A 5,588-nucleotide genomic window follows, 5' to 3' on the forward strand; every position below is an offset into this window, starting at 1 on the left:
TTGCAAATACCATGACCTGTATCAGGCGCACCTTAGTCTCCAGAGAGACACTGTTGCTCCTGAGTACCTTTGAGAGGTCCCTAACAGCACATTTGAAAAAGAAAGAAGGGCCTTGTGCTATTTTTGTGTATCTATAATGCATTGGATGTGAGTTTTAAGTCAAATTTTTTGAGAGTCGAGATAGATTTACCTCAGCATACATGGCTAATGGTTCCATGATCAAAAGGACTTCTGAGATAGTTGGACAGATTGAGAGGAGTTTTTATTTATGCAAAAGCAACATGCTCAAATGTCAATGACCTTTGAGAAGGTTTAAATTAGCATCATGTTTTATGAAACCATACATCTGAAACACTTATTTGCAATTCTTATAATCCTTTTTTGAGAAGAAAATACAGACAAATTTACCTATTAATACAGTATTCTGCTTTTAAATTACTATTGGAGTCCAACCATTGGAGAGGGGCATCATGCTTGGAAGGGTAGAGGGTCAGTGCAAGAGAGGAAGACCAGAGTTGAGATGAATTGGCACAGTGAATGTGGCAATGAGATCAGGTGTGCCAGAGATAGTGAGGAAGGCTCAGGATAGAGCAGGATTCAGGGTCATTGTTCATTGGTTTGCTCTGAGTTGTAGCTGGCTTGATGGCACATAACAACAACAAGAATCCACAAAATTATGTTCCTGTCTAGAAAGACAAAAGTCAAAGGAAATAATCAAGAAAAACCTAATGGATGTTCATTTCTCTACCTTCTTGCATTGAGTTGCAACTAGATCCTTTTCCTTTTAACTTTAGGTTAAAGACACGAATCTGTTTACTTCATTCCCACTGCTGTTGAATCAATTCAGGCTCAAAGTGACCCTAATGGGTAGAGTAGAACTGTCCCATAGGGCTTCTCAGGCTGGCCAGTGTTTAACAACAATACCTATTTCAAAAGCAGACTGCCACGTTGTTCTCAGTGACGCAGTTGGTAGTTTCAAACTGTTGACCTTTTGGTTTGCAAAACAATAATTTAACTGTGCTAAGAGGGCTCTTTTCTCTTTAGAGAATCATTAAAAATCATTGGATCATGGGATGAGACCATAACAACAAGAGGTCTTTCCCCCGCTAAGTCTAGGAAGACGTAAAACTCAAGCAAGAAAAATCAATCTTTGTGAAAATACCTTTTCAATTAACTAGAAAATATTTTCTTTTTCCTTCTTTCCCATTTTCCACAAATGTTACATTGCATAGAACAATATCTTGTTACTAAAAAACAGAGAGAATAATAAGATACCAAGATTCCAAATACTTTACCTCAGATTGGTAACTCAAGTTAATATTATTTGATGATGAGAAAAAATCTGAGACTTAATGAAGACCACTAAGACCATTTCATCTTGTTTTAGAACTATATGATCAAGAAAATTATTTCAAGGAGATAATATAAGCATGTATTTTACCAAAACATGTGGTGACTTGCATAGAGCCAATCACAGGAGAATAAGTAGCCTTACAACCTGAGACAAATTCTAACTAGTTCTGAAAGTACATAATCAGATGTTATTATTGAGATATGTATAAACAAGGTTTTCACAATTAACTGGAACTAGTAGTGTGGCTATTATTCTTTATAAAACTGTGAATAGCTTATTTTGCTTGGTTGCCTATTTGATTACTTATTCTCCTTTCAAATATTTCAGGTTTATACATATATATATGCAAACACAAACACACATCACACACAAATTAATGTGGCACTGTTGTCACTCTTGATTGTGAATAATTAATTTTGGCAATTATTTTGTAGTTTAGTCATGAGTGGTATTTTAATCCCTTGATTTTTATTTTTTTAATGTACTGCCTTAATCATAACAGCTCTGGAGTAGAAGTGAAAAACAACATAGTCAGTCCTCCACAAGATAGGTTAAGTAAGTGTCTGACCCAGGAAGATTCCCCTACTCCAAAAGAAATATGGTTAAAACATTAAGTCCTTTCTTTTGAAGGTCACCTAAGGTTGATTCTCTCCTTCTCCTTTACCCTTTCTTCCCATGAAAACTTCTGGTGCCCACTGCCCCATGCTGGGGACCAGTAGACAAAAGCATGGTGGTGAATCAAAGTTACAGCTCAAGCCCTCAAAGAAATGTTCTATTAAAATGGACAACAGATGTGAACAAAGAAAAGAAATAGATCAAAGATGTGAACTCCATCCACAAGAATATTTGCAAACACAAAGCATGAAGGTTTTTGTTATTTTTAACTTTCATCAATGTAACTTTCTGGGTGGAGGAGGAAATAACAAAAAAATAAAATGAAAAAGAGTAGACAGTGATACAAAAGAAAGAGTTGTATTTGTGGAATAGACTAAGATTCAAAAGGAAGCAACCTCCCATACATTTTTTAGAATGTTATTTATACAGACACGTTTTGTGGACATTGGGGACCCAGACAGTAAAACATGCACTACTTCTGCTTCAACAAGTTCACACTCCCATTTCAAATTGGAGAAACACAAATTTTAAAAATAACTTTAAGACAAATCTGACAAATCTGGGTTATATAAAGTCAAAATATTAATTTTATATGTAGATAAAAACTACTGAGATCACTTCTAAAAAACCAAAATTATTTTTATCATTTAATCCAGTTCTTCTGAGCAATGTTTAGCTGTTGCATAACAAATGAAAGAATTTTAAGACAATACAAGTAAGTGTGGCTTTCAGGGTTTATTTTACCCTTAATTGGGGAGTCTGAGCAATTCTGTGTAAGAAGGAATGAAGGCCACAGATAATGAATTTACACTTTGTAGATTTTTAGTACTTTGTTGGGCTTCTGCAGTCCATCAGTCAATTCCTACAATTTGGAGTTTCACCGCCTCTTACATTCCTACTGACTAATTAACACTCACAATACAATTTACTAGGCTTTTTATTTGTTACTTTGACATAACAACCCCATTTAACTACTCACAAATTAGTACTGCTTAGACAGGCTTCTCAATTCTTTGAGGGTGACTTGGAAGTTTCTTTTTGAAAAGACACTGTGGTCATTGGATCCTTGTTTACATAGCTTTCTAATGAAGTGTTAAGAACAGTGACAACTGTCAACTAAATCTCAGAATGGCTCAGTAGCAATGGAGGAAGAAAAGCGGAAGGGTATTTTTGTTTGTTTGTTTTTGTGATGTCCATTAAATAATTTTCAGGAAATTTCCAGGTGAAAAACTTTGCTGGTTTTCAAAAATATGAGCTAATGAAGAAGACAAGGAAAAGCATTGGTCCTGTCTTTATTTTAGAAGATTTATTTTATTTTAATAAACATCAAGGGAATCAAAACAACTGACGCTAAGTACTTATATTATTAACTTGAACATACTCTTAAGATCTATGGAATAATTTTGAAGTCTTTCCTATTGATAAGGATATATGTGTAAGAAAAAAAGAATATTATAGTTTGAACTTTTCTGGACAATTAACTCAAATGGTTGGACCATATAAAGAAAATCCAAAATCTATTTAAAATTCTATATTAAATAACTATTTTTTAAATGATTATCTTATATATATATATATATATATATATATAGTTGGCCTGTATGCCTGGTTCAACAAATTGTATTTTTATGTGCTGGTTTTTTTATGGAGGATATTCACAATAATTGTATTCAATGCAGAGCATTGTTTTGTGATTTTAAGGGTTCCTTCAAAATTTTATTTGCCTACATTTAGGCCAATAAATAGAAATAAATTTATTATACCTTATCTATTTTAGTATTAAATTATATATCATTATATTATATTAAGTTATAACATTATTTCATTTTACTACATTGTATTATTCTCAGTTGTTAGTGTGAATAAAAATAGAGACACCAAAACAAATATAAAGAACATAAAACCTAGTATTTTCCAATCTTAAGCTATTTTTATGAAAAAAGTGGTTTCCATTTAAAAATAATCTGTTCTATGACACAGTTTCCAGAAATATATTATGAGAAAATATAAAAGTAAAGCTTTAAGTAACATATCTTCACTGAAAATCACATTAATTAATTGAAGGAGTAATATCCAGCTCCCTAGGTTGTTGAAATGAAAAGGAACAGAAATAGAAGCAAATCAATAGCACTTCAGAATAATCGAATTATTTTCACAGAAAGAAAGTGGATACGTGTACAAGAAACAGACCATTTTTCAAGGTTATTAGGCATATTAGAAGGAATTTTAGTGGCATAGTTGCTTACATGTTACACTTCTAAGTAAAAGATTGGCAGTTCAAAGCCACCAGTTGTTCCTTGAAAGAAAGATGTTTCTCTCCTCTTAATAATACTTATAGTCCCAGTAACCCAGTGAGGGTTGTTATGAGTCAGAACCAACAGGTCAACAGGAGCCTTTTAAGAGGAAGTTAAGAATCATAAGAAAACATAAACGTAGTGATTTTGGTTATTTATGATAATGAAGATTATGTGAAGAACAGCATCCTCAATGAGAAATATAAAAAAGACTAAACTCTTTTGTTCTAATAAGTTTCAGCTTATGTTTTTACACCATACGTAACTCATAACTTCCATATTTTGAAAGTTCCTATTAAGCCATTTTTATTTTGCTAAAAACGTACATTAATACAGACTTTTACTTAACATAGAGTCCAAGGTGGTCTGGCAGGTTTTCTTACTCTCCATTCCTATTTTTCTTCCATGTCCTACATTGTATTTCTTAATTTAGAAACAGCAAACTATTCATGCTTTTCACATTTCTCCCAGTACCATTTTTTTTAGCGTACATTCCTAACAAGACATTTCTTCTTAATTAAAATTTGCCATAATACTGCTGCTTATTCAGTTTTTTATGTATACAGGTCAGGCATTATCTTCTCTAGGAAAATTTCTTTTGTTCCTTATTTAGAGAGAGCTGCGTCTCCATGGTATTTCATGAAAATCGTATGTAATTACCTCATCCAAATACCACTTACTTCCCTGTCTGTCTCCATCAGTAGATTATAATTTCTGTATCCTAGTATCGCATAATGCTTGATCTATACCTGGATGCTATGAACTGAATAGAATTGAAGGTCAGACTAGATCAATGCTATTCAGTGTGTGAACTATAGACTATTACCAGATTGCAAATTGTGTGTTTGCTGCTCTGCTAAAAGATTAAGTAAAGCAATTGAAAAGTAGGCATTTTCAAAATGCATTGCAATGCAATATTCAATGGCATTCAAGCCAGTAATTTGTCTTGTTGAGGATAATCTGACTGCTATTGAACTCATATGACAAAAAACATGCCACATGATATTCATGGTAAGCGTACTAATAAGACCAAGGTACAGTATGTAAAATTCCCAGATGAGTATGACAGATATTTTATTGTTGTTAGGTGCTATTGAGTATGACTCAAAATGACCCTGTGAACATCCAACCTGAACCCAACCCCACTATCCTGTGCCATCCTTATCATCCCTGACACACCAGAGCCTACTGCTGAAGTAACCATGCTCACTTACCTCTTTGGGAGAGACTTAAATTATAGCAAAACATGAGAAAACATAGTATTTGCCTATTTTTTATTATTTTTAAATTTTATTATTTTTTTTGTGTGTGTACCATCAAATTGG

This window comes from Elephantulus edwardii, unplaced genomic scaffold (assembly GCF_000299155.1).
Source record: "Elephantulus edwardii isolate Elephantulus edwardi_28Jun2011 unplaced genomic scaffold, EleEdw1.0 scaffold00002, whole genome shotgun sequence".
Classification (NCBI taxonomy): Eukaryota; Metazoa; Chordata; class Mammalia; order Macroscelidea; family Macroscelididae; genus Elephantulus; species Elephantulus edwardii.